General features: G+C 38.4%; 1 pseudogene; it reads right to left on the bottom strand.

Annotated features, from left to right (window-relative positions):
- Positions 1-564: 564 nt before the first annotated feature.
- LOC102836897 lies at positions 565-936 on the bottom strand (annotated as a pseudogene).
- Between the last annotated feature and the right edge of the window lie 10504 nt (positions 937-11440).

The raw sequence follows: 11440 nt of genomic DNA, 5'->3' as shown, positions 1-11440 counted from the left end.
AAAGGAGATTAGAATAGAAACACAATTTCATTAACAAGAGCATCTTAAAACAAAAACAAAAACCTAGGAATAAATTTAACCATAGAAGTGACAGACTTGTTTTATGACAATAATAAGTAATATAATAATAATAAACACACCTCTAAAGCATGACTGAAAGAAATTAAAGAAGGGCTATCTATACAGAAAGCTATGGATTAGAAGACTTAATATAGTTAAAATAGTAAAACTACCAAAAGTGATCTGCAAACGCAGTGTGATCCTATTCAAAATTCCAAGGACCTTAACTGGAGAACTAGAAAAGCCAATCCTCCAATTTTTATAAAATGACAAGGGGTCCAGAATAGTCAAGACAGTATTGAACCAGAGCAGAGCAGGAAGACACAAATTTCTCAATTTCAAAACTTACTACCAAGTTACAGTGATCAAAACCCTGAGACTCACATGAAGATACAGACCAATGGAATCTGTAAAACCTCCATATTTCTAAGGCTAAGTGACTTTTGGGGGGGGACTGGGGGGTGGGCGGGGGTCAGCCATTTTGTGTTTATTGACGTAAGATGCTCAGGCCTTGACGGCATACTTCCACAGCGGGTGCAGCCGTTCCATCTGCTGCTGTTTCTTGGTCTTCAGGTTCTCCTCGAGCTTGTTGAGTCTGCGGCGCATAGCTCGCATTTTCTTGGGCCGCAGATCCAGCGATTTGTATTTCGTACCCTTGTAGAACTTCCTGAGGTTCTCCTTCTGAGTCTGGTTGATGACAGTTAGAACTCAGGCAATGGATTTGCGGACAACCCGGATTTTAGAGCGCTTGGACACCGCACCGCCAGTTACTTTGGCGACGCGCAGCTGGGACAACTCCACCTTCAGGTCGTCCAGCTGTTTCAGCAGCTCCTCCTTCTTCTTTCCTCGAAGGTCACGTGCCTTGATCTTGGCCATGGCTGAGCGAAAAAACCAGCCGCCGGAGGAAAAGAAAGGCCAATTGATTTTGGATATGAGCTATACCGTTTGCAAATATATAAAGAACTCTTTTGCAATTCAATAACAAAAATACAAACAGGTCAGTTTTTTAAAAAGGCAAAGGATTTTAATAGACATTTCTCCAAAAAAGATAAAGAAATGATTTACAAGTATTTAAAGAGATCTCAATATCATTAACCATTGCTGGTCCTAGGTTCTCTAGAGTCAGTTCCAACTCATAGTAATCCTATGCTCAATAGAATGAAACATTACCTAGTCTTGTGCCATCGTAACAAAATGATGTTATATTTGAACCCATTGTTTTTGCCATTGTATTAGTCCATCTTGTTGGGGGGTCTTCCTCTTTTTTTGCTGACCCTCCACTTCACCAAGCATGATGTCCTTCTCTAGGGACTGGTCTCTCTTGACAGCATTCTGGCTGTACTTTCAAGACTGATTTGTTTATTCTTCTGGCAGTCCATGGTATTTTCAGAATTGCTCTTCAACATCGTAGTTCAAATGCATCGATTCTTTTCTGGTCTTCCTGATTCATTGTCCAACTTTCACATGTGTATGAAATAACTGACCATACCATGGTTTGGGTCAAGCCCATCTTGGTCCTCAAACTGATATCTTTGCTCTTTAACACTTTAAGAGGTCTTTGAAGCAGATTTGCCTAATGCAATACATCCTTTGATTTCTTGACTGCTGTTTCCATGAGCATTGATTGTAGATCCAAGGAAATAGTCTTTGACAACTTCAACCTTCTCTTCATTTAAAATGTTGCTATTTTTGAGTCCGTTAGTTAATAAGGAAATACAAATCAAAACTACTAACAGATGCCACTACATAACCACTAAAATGGCTATTACCAAAAGAGTGAAAAATAACTGACAGCAAACATCTGAAGAGATCAGAAACTTCATCCATTGCTAGTGAGAATATAAAATGGTATAAAAATGGAAAAATGGTGTAAAAACTGCTGTGAAAAACAGTTTTGCAGTCCCTCAAAAGTTAAATAGCAAATTACCATATAAACTAGAATTAACACTTCTACCCCAAAGAATTGAAATTGTGCACTCAGGCAAATACTTGTAAACCAATGTTCACACAGCACTAGTTAAAATAATTAAAAAGTAGACAGTAGCCAAAAAGCAGAAACAGCCCAAATGTCCAACAATGGATGAATGAATAAACATCATCAAGCAGCAAAAATAAATTTAAAAAGGACTTCCAGAAGCATGGGAGACTAGACAAAGGCACTACATAGATCCTCTGCAACAAAGGTATGAGACATGAAATAAAACAGACAAAAATGAAACTCTGGCACACTAAACGTCAAAAGAAAGAAAGATGAGGAAAGTGGATGGAGTGCTTCTGAGAGGAGAGGCCAAGCGGGGACAGTGAGAAGGGGAGACTGAATGATGAGTAATTGGACAGAGATGGCTTGACCATCTTATGAGCAGCTTTGGTATCAGAGGGAGGCCTGGCAGATTCATATGGGCAACAGAAAAGACGCAGTCTCTTCCTTTTTACCATGAATCCCTGGTGACCAGAAGTGTGGCCGGTTCCCACTCTCATCCACCCCCAGCACAGACTTGCTTTCCAGGAGTTCACAGTTGCATGGTTGGGAGGTTTACCAGTATGAGGTAGGGGCTGGCTGAGCCACTTGAGTGTGTTGCTTTGGTGTCTGGATTCAGCTGGGCTCAGACCTACAAAACACAAATAGCCACTAGACCAACACTAAACCAGTCATCCTGCCCACACTTTCCTGTAGTCCTAACAGACACTAAAACCAGCTCCATCAAGTGTTCCCATAAACTAGTCTGCATTGAGATAACACTGAGGTCAATAGGAGCTCCATCTAGGGCCAGGAACTCTGCTATCACATCCCTTCCACAACCATCTTGTGAGCTCCTTAAAATGCAATACTCTGCCCCAGAGATATCTTCCTTCAGGGTTCAATAATGCACTGTTTGTTTTTACAAATACAACAACCTCACAATGACCCAGAGACAACAGACAATTGTAGCTCACACAAAGAAACAAGAGAGAATGACTCAAACAAATGACCAAAATGCAGAGTCAGAAGACATTTCATATCTAACTGAAAAATAAATCAAAAGAATGATAAGTGTTGTTGTTGTTGTTGTTGTTGTTGTTAGGCGCCATCAAATTGGTACTGACCCATAGCGACCTTATGTATAGCAGAACGAAACACTGCCCAATCCTGTGCCAAACTCACTACTGTTGCCACACTTGAGTCTCGTTGGGGATCCTCTTTTTCTCTGACCCTCCATCTTACCAAACATGGTATCCTTCTCCAGTGACTGCTCCCTCCTGACAGTATGTCCAAAGTAAGAGAGACGAAGTTTGGCCATCCTGACCTCCAAGGAGCACTCTGGATGCACTTCTTCCAAAATGGATCTATTGGTTATTTTGGCAGCCCATGGTACTTTCAATAATCTCCTCCAACACCATAACTCAAAACATCAATTCTTCTATGGTAAGATTAACGAAAGCAAAGAAAACACCATAAAAACTTGATAATTCAGGAAACACTACAAGAACAAACAGACAAAATAAATGTAAATTGTGAAACAATACAATTAGAAATTCAGAAGTTTAACACTGAGATTTCAAAAGGCAAAGGAGATGTGAAGCAATGGAAACCCAAAGTAATAAGCATGAAGAGAAATTTCTCAATGCTAGTAACTAGAACAATCAGAAAAAAGAATGAAAAAACCCAAAGAAAGACTAAGAATGATGTGGAACACCATGAAGATGAACAACTTATGGGTGATCTGAATTCCAGAACAGGAAGAGACAAGCACAAAGAAATTGTTGAAGAATTGTTGAAAGAAAACTTCCCTAACATCATGAAAGATGAGAAGACAACCATACAAGATGTTGAACAAACCCCAAACAGGATAGATCCCAAAAGAAGAACACCAAGACATATTATAATCAAACTTTCCAAAATCAAAAACAAGGAAAAAATCCTGAGAGCAGCTCAGGAAAAATGAAATGTTACCTACAAAGGAGAACCAATAAGACTAAGCTGATTTCTCAGCAGAAACTATGCAGGCAAGAAGGCAATGGGGTGCCATATACAAAACTCTGAAAGAAAAAAAATTGTCAACCAAGAATCATATACCCAACAAAGCTGCCTCTCAAATACGATGATGAAATTTGGACATTGCCTGAAAATAGAAAATAAATAAATTTGTGATGACCAGACCAACTTTACAAAAAATGCTGAAGGGTGTTCTTTGGACTAGGAACCAACTACATCAGACAACAACCTGAGATTATCATTCATGACAACACCACCCAGAACATAATTCAGATGTAGAAATATTTAAAGTGAAATGAAACTATAAGACTAAAAATAGTGAACCAGAGATATCAATGTATAATGAAGTCAACTATAAAACAAAAAGAGGGAATAGTGTAGATACAGAACTTCCAAATGGCAAGGAAATCAAATAGATTACAAGATAAAACAGGCTGTTTTAAGCAGGGAAAAATTAATAAATTACAGGATAACTGCAAAGAAAAATAATATACTTGCGTATCAAAGTAAAAATGAGAGGAAAATCAGAAATATTTATTAAACATTACCACAACAGAAATGAAAATGACAAGAAATCCCACAAACAAATTGAACTCAGCATAGAAAATTATGTGGAACAAATAATCCAGCAGCACCACAAAAATCACACACAGAAAAATAACAGTAATCAATTCATACCCATTGATAATTACACTGAATGTATATGGATTAAATGTACCAGTCAAGAGAATGTAAAAACATTAAGCAGAATGGATTAAAAACAAAACAAAAAACCAGGATCCTTCAATATGCTGTCTACAAGAGACATATCAAAAAGATGAGACAGCGTATATGCCCATCTACAGAAGAATGGTCAAACAAACATTAGTACATACACACAATGGAAAACTACAAAACACCGAAGAATAACTATGAATCTGTGAAACACCTCACAACATGAATGACCCTGCAGGACATTATGCTGAGTGAAATTAGTCAGTCACAAAATGACAAATAATCAAATATTGTAAAAAGTTAAAAAATTAAAAAATAAGAAAAATCTACAATGGTTAACAGGGGTTGCTGAGGAGCTAAGGAAAATTATTCAGGTGCTAGGAGGTAGACACATGTTAGCATGGGTGGCAAGGTGGGCAATATACAACAAGAGGGAGATTAACAGAGGAAAGATGACGGGGACACAGGGAGGAATGCAATAGTTAAATAAAGGTAAATGTTGTTAACTGTAGATACATGGAGGGGATTTCAACCATGTAGTGAAGCAAAGTATTGGTTTGTTGGATGTAAAACTGATGATCAGCTCTGTAAACCTTCACTCAATTCACAATAAAAAGTTAAACAAAAATGCCTCTGAGCCTAAATAAACTACTAATATTTAAAAAAAAAAAGAAAGAAAGAAAGAAAGAAAGAAGGAACATACATAATTACAAATATTTGAACATGAATGTTCATAGTAGCTTTATTCATTATAGCCAAAAACTAAGAGGAGGGGACAAATTTCTGTCAAGTGGTGAATGGATAAACAAATGATAGTCTATCAGTACAATGGAAAATACTCAGCAATAAAAAGAAACAAGCTCCACAACATGAACTGATTTCAAAAACATGCTGTTTTGTGAAAGAAGCCAGAATCAAAAGATATACATAGTATGAGTCCATTTCTACAAAATCTGAGAAAAGGCAAAACTCCAGTGACAGAAATGGAACTCTGGTAGCGTAGTGGTTACGAGTCAAGCTACTAACTTCAAGGTCAGCAGTTTGAAACTACCCACTCTTTTGTGGGAGAAAGATGAGGCTTTCTGCTCCTGTAAAAAATTTACATCCTCAGAAACCCTATGCAGGGTCCCTATGAGTTGGAACTGACTCCATTGTACCTAACATAGTGACAGGAAGCACATCATTTGTTTCCAGAAGCGGTGATGAAGGAAAGGGACTGAGAGAAATGGGGAAGTTCTTAGGGTAATATCTTGACTTAAGTGTTGATCACACAGCTGTATGCATTTGTCAAAATTAACTGAAATGAACACTTTGCATTAGTGAACTTTATGGTATTTAAGGTATAACTCAACAAAGATGATTTTGTATATAGGGAAAAGAAGTGTTTATGGTATGTGGTTGGCCTTTTTAAATGCTCAACTATAATCTTTAGATGTGGAATAATAATGCTCTTTCAATGACGACCATAGAGATTTTCTACAATTGAAGAAAATATTTTACCCTCTTTACTCAAGTGCTAAAGGGACAGATTTACCTTCTGTGTCAATGGAAGATTGAACCAAACAATATATTCAACCATATGTTCTCATCTCAGCCTGACCATCTGCTGGCTGTGCACTTAAATATATCATCTCATTCGCTGATCCAATTTGAAGGAAAACTACAGGGGGAAAAAGATATACCCAATAAAACAGTTAGTTAGCTAATAGCTATGTGGAAGGAACGTAAGTACACTATCTTCTGAGAATAAACTGCACTGCGGGGTAAATAAATTCACTCAAGGTATCAATGTAATTCTGTGTTTAGAAGGAAAAAATGCTTTTATAGTTATAGAAAAGAAATGGGATAGAATTGGTATCTCAAAAACTTGACCTAAGACAATCAAGGGGGAAAATCTATTTGTTTGTTATTTCTAGATTGCCCTTTAGGAGAAATGAGATACAAATTAGAGTTATAGCTGTCTTTCCATCGCCATTCTGATGTCTATATGTCTATTCTCATGAGAATTTGTGTTGTTGAGGGTGTGGCACTATAGGTTAAGCACGCGACCATAAATCTGGTTTGAACCGCAAGGCTGGCATTTCAAACTCACAAGACATTCCTTGGAAACCCTCTATAGGGTCACTAAGAGTCAGAACCTATTTGACAGCATTTAACAACAACAAAGTATATGCATATGTAGTTGTTCTATGCCATCGAGTTGATTTTCATTCATAGCAACTCTGTATAGGGTTTCCAATGTATGGCTGGTAGGTTTGAACCACAGATTTTGTGTTTAGCAGTCCAGTACTTATCCTACAGTGCCACATCAGGGCTCCATGTGTGTGTGTGTGTGTGTGTGTGTGTGTGTGTGTGTGAGCTGTGTAACAATCCATTCCTGCCTTTTGCTGCTATGACCCATAGTTTTCCTTGAGAGTTGAAGAAAAACCCTGTTTCTCCAAAGGCTGAATTAGTTTTATTTCTCTCTCTCATTTTTTAAACAGTTGGTAAATATCTGTTTACCAGCCTACTAAAGGTGTATTACTCCCTTTACTAAACCCCCAAAACTTGTGCCTGTGAAAGTCTGTTAGGTCTTAACTAAAACTATATCTACAAAGGAAAGCATTGCAATTATCATTTCTTCAATAACTCTAAAAATATTATCATTGAGGTAATGGTTCTAATATTTGCAAAGTTAAATACAAGTCTTCTTTCTGGTAACCTCTCCTAATTTTCAGTCTCTTACATAGTTCATCTGGGTGGCTCCTCAGGAACCCCTTCTTCCTTGGGCCACTGGCAAATGGTGCCCTTCTGACATTATCATTTCTCAATCCAACACTTAGTACCCTGAAGCCACTGTCAGCAAACCAGCCTGTCAAAGACTCAATCAGAAAGAATGGATCCTGCTGTTTCTTTCACATCAGAGAGTCTCCTGGGGTGACTTTAATACATAGTGTTCACCTGTCATTTCTAGCTCATCTGCAGAATCCACTTGGAGTGTTTTTCACATTGCCATGTAGTCACATTTCTTTTCTTGTGTCTTTTATTTATGAATAAAGAAACACCTAGCAGAAGGCTCAAACCAGCACTCTTTTTGAATGGAAATGCAGTGGGATTCAGCCAGCAAATAAATAATCGGCTGGCATTGTACTGCTTTTATACAGATTTAAAATGAAGCAGTTGATAAGGCCAAACTGGAATTACAGTGTTAACAGACTCAAACATCCCTTCTTTATGCCAGTGGTCAACCTCAGAGGGAAAATCCCAAGAAGGCGTTTCTGCTCATTGATCATGCTAACGCATGTGAAAAGGAGGAAAGGATGTTCAGAATCTCCTTCTATGTCCTCTACCTGTTAGATGTTTTAGCTTATTGCCATTTAGGGAGCCGCAGATCTGAGAATGCTTGCTAGGCACATGGTTTGAGGAGGGTATTTCTTTGTCTTAGGGTAAAGATTTAAATTATTTTCCAGAAGTGCACTCAAATCTGCCTAGTAAATCTGAACATAATTCTTTCAGTGCGTGATTGCCTAACCTGCTAAGTGCTCACTTTAGCCCTTGGAGTTCCTTCCCAAGGAGCTAAGTGCTTTCTGCATGCAAATTTCATGATTAGAGACAGGCATTTAATGGAACCATTCTATAGCTCTATGCTGTATAAACACTGGAGAAGAGAGAACTTACCTTCTTACAACCTGGGATTGTTGTTAGCAGTGGAGTGGCTGATAGGGAAAGTCTCCAAAATGCCAAAGGAAGCAGACCTACTAGTGGTCACCTGTCTAATTTAACCAAGTATTCCTTTTCAATTTCAAAGCCATCCTACCAGAACAGACCATCTCAATCTAGGCTTCCAAATATCCTTTCCTGTTTTTGTAGCTCCACTCAATTCACTCTGCACATCACTGCGAGTTGAATTTCTATGAACTACCACTTTTCATTAACAACCTTTCATACTTAAGAATTTGCCTATCAGAGCTAGCATTTTTATTATTCATTTATTCATTCAAGATATATTTATTGAGTGCCTATTATGTGCTAGGCACTATGTTTCTGCTATTATAAAACTGCCATTTTAGAGGAAGGGTACAGACAATAAACAAACAAACAAAGTAGAGAGTGGGGATGTTAATTCAGATATGTGGTCAAAGAAAGGCTGTCTGCTCAGGCATCATTGGAGTAGTATTGAATGAAATGAGAGCTCAAGATAGGCAGTGATCAGGAGAAGAGCATTCTGGGCAGAGCAATCAGTGGAGTGGGTGCCTAGTGAGTTCTAGACACATCCAGGAGGCCATTGTGACTAGAGTGGAGTAAACTCAAGGTACAGATGTAGAAATTAGGAAGAGATCCTGATTCGCCATCCTATTTGTCCTTGCAATCAACAGTAAGGCCTTCCCAGGTCTGTCTGTACAGATGGGAAGTCACTCTAGGCTTCAAATTCATAATGTTTACTATCTATGTTCTTATTGCCCCACTAGCTCTTTGTTGTTATCTCATTCATTAGCCAATCTTTTTTGTTGTTGTTCAGTCATTGATTGTATTGGCTACCTATACCCTGTGCCAAGAGTCCCAGTGTGTTACTATAGGATAAGCACTGGACAACCACAAGATTAGCAGTTCAAACCCACCAGCCACTCCTCAGAAACCTCATACAGGGTCACTATGAGTTGTAATCAACTCAACTGCAATGAACAACAACCTTATACCAGATACCAGAACCCTGGTACAGGATGTACAAATGTGAGGAACTTAAGTCAACAAAAATAACATACTGTATAAGTAATATACTAGGAGCATACACAGAATGCTATGAAAACACCCAGGAATCACAGTTAACGTTAGTGACGACTGACTGAAAAGGAATAGATTGTAACAGGCTAACTGAGTAATAATGCCCTTTTGATTGTTTCCTAACTTGAATAGCTTTTTCTCTCCCTGCCTGCTTATATGAATCCTACCCATACATGAGGGAAATCCTGGTGTGGAGCTGTGGGTTAATGCGCCAGACTGCAAAGCCATTTGAACTGCAAGGTTGGCAGTTCAAGCTCACCAGCTGCTCCTTGGAAACCCTATACAGAGTTGCTATGGGTCGGAACCAACTTGACTGCACTTCACAGCAACAACAACAAACTCACACACGAACATCCAACTTAGATGGCCACACCTTCCCATATTACACAAACTTTTCAATTACTTGTACTTAGAATTCCTATTCCAGTCTCTGCTTGGGCCTTATTCTTTGGCATTTTCGAATGTCCCACTTTTAATTGCTTTGTCATTTAAGGTTTCTTTCCTGACATTTGAAATATCTTGAAAACTGACCAGAATTATAACTTAGATTTTTTTTTTCTCCAAACTCTCAGAATTATCCAGCACAATGCTTTGATAATTCAAAGGTGTATTCATGGAGTGTATAATGAGATTGTTGTTAAGTGCCATCTAATTGACTCCAACTCATAGCGAGACTGCATAGAGTTTCCGAGGAACTGCTGGTGGGTTGGAACCTGAACTTGTGGTTAGTAGTCAAGTGCTTATCTGACAGAGCCACAACTGGAAATTATGGCTAAACAAAGCAGACAGCCTCAAGGTGAAGATTTTGGTCTCAATAGAGAGCATTGGAGATGTCTGTAGTTAGCTGCCATCGAGTCAGTTCCAACTCATAGCCATCCGAAACACAACAGAACAAAACACTGCCCTGTCCTGCACCATCCTCACAATTGTTGTTATATCTGAGGCCACTGTAACTGCCACTGTATCAATCAATTTTATTAATCTTTTTCACTGACTTTCAATTTTACAAACTATGATGTCTTTCTCCAAGGACTGATCTCTCCTGACAACATGTCCGAAGAATGAAAGACGAAGTTTCTCCATCTTCGCTTCTAAAGAGTATTCTGGCTGTACTACAGACAAGACAGATTTGTTTGTTCTTCTGATAGTCCATGGGACTTTCAATATTCTTCACCAACACTATTATTCAAATGCATCAATTCTTCTACAGTGTTCCGTATTCATTGTCCAACTTTCACATGCATATGAGGCGACTGAAAATACCCTTGCATAGGTCAGGCCCACCTTAGTCCTCAAACTAACATCTTTGCTGTTGAATAATTTAAAAGGTCTTTTGCAACAAATTCACCTAAAGCAATATGTCCTTTGATTCTTGATTGCTGCTTTCATGAATATTGATTATGGATCCAAGACAAGTGAATCCCTTGACAACTTCAATCTTTGTTCAATTTATCATGATGTTATTTAATGGACCAATTGTAAGGATTTTAATTTTTGCTACATTGTAGTGCAATCCATACTAAAGGCCTTTGAGCCATAGCCTTTGATCTTTATCAGTAAGTATTTAAAGTCTTCTTCACTTCCAGCAAGCAAAGTGTGTCATTTGTATATCACAAGTGGTTAATGAGTCTTCCTTCAATCCTGATGTCTTGCTCTTCTTCATATAATCTAGTTTCTCAAATTATCAGCACAGAGAACCATAGCTTCAAAAGTCCCATACCCAGATCGCCTGACTTTTCAGTGTTTTCTGGCACTAGGCTTGGACTGTGGACTCTCTTCTTTGTATTCAGACCAGGGTTTCTGAGAGTGCTAGAGAGAGTTAAGGGTGGTGTCTAGGAAAAGGGTGAGATTGTCAGTGAAGGCTATTGACTAGCATCACTAAGGAGGAATAAATGGCTTCCTTAAAACCTTCTCTTACAGAAATCAAATAGA

Source organism: Chrysochloris asiatica, unplaced genomic scaffold (assembly GCF_000296735.1).
Source record: "Chrysochloris asiatica unplaced genomic scaffold, ChrAsi1.0 scaffold00014, whole genome shotgun sequence".
Classification (NCBI taxonomy): Eukaryota; Metazoa; Chordata; class Mammalia; order Afrosoricida; family Chrysochloridae; genus Chrysochloris; species Chrysochloris asiatica.
Note: the sequence above shows the minus strand (reverse complement) of the source record. Positions and strands in the feature narration are given on the sequence as shown.